The sequence below is a fragment of the Pteropus alecto genome, unplaced genomic scaffold (assembly GCF_000325575.1).
Source record: "Pteropus alecto unplaced genomic scaffold, ASM32557v1 scaffold110, whole genome shotgun sequence".
In the NCBI taxonomy this organism is placed as follows: Eukaryota; Metazoa; Chordata; class Mammalia; order Chiroptera; family Pteropodidae; genus Pteropus; species Pteropus alecto.
The window spans coordinates 3,844,651-3,844,887 of NW_006431920.1; positions in this window are offsets into that span (position 1 = coordinate 3,844,651).

The following is a 237-nucleotide window of genomic DNA, read 5'->3' on the forward strand; positions in this document are numbered from 1 at the left end:
GGCTAATTATTTCCCTTTGCATCTTCAACGATTCCATTATTTGGACTTTTCTCTTGTGCCATTCTTGGTTGTTTTTAAAAGGTTTTTCCATTGCTTGGTTTTGTGCGTCTTTGAAATTTGAGCTCTTTCTACTTTTTATACATGTTTGTTCTTTAAAAAGTAAGCCTCATTTTATTCTTGCCTGTGAACTTTTAATTTCTACTTTCCTGTTAGACATTTCTGACCGATTTTTCTTTT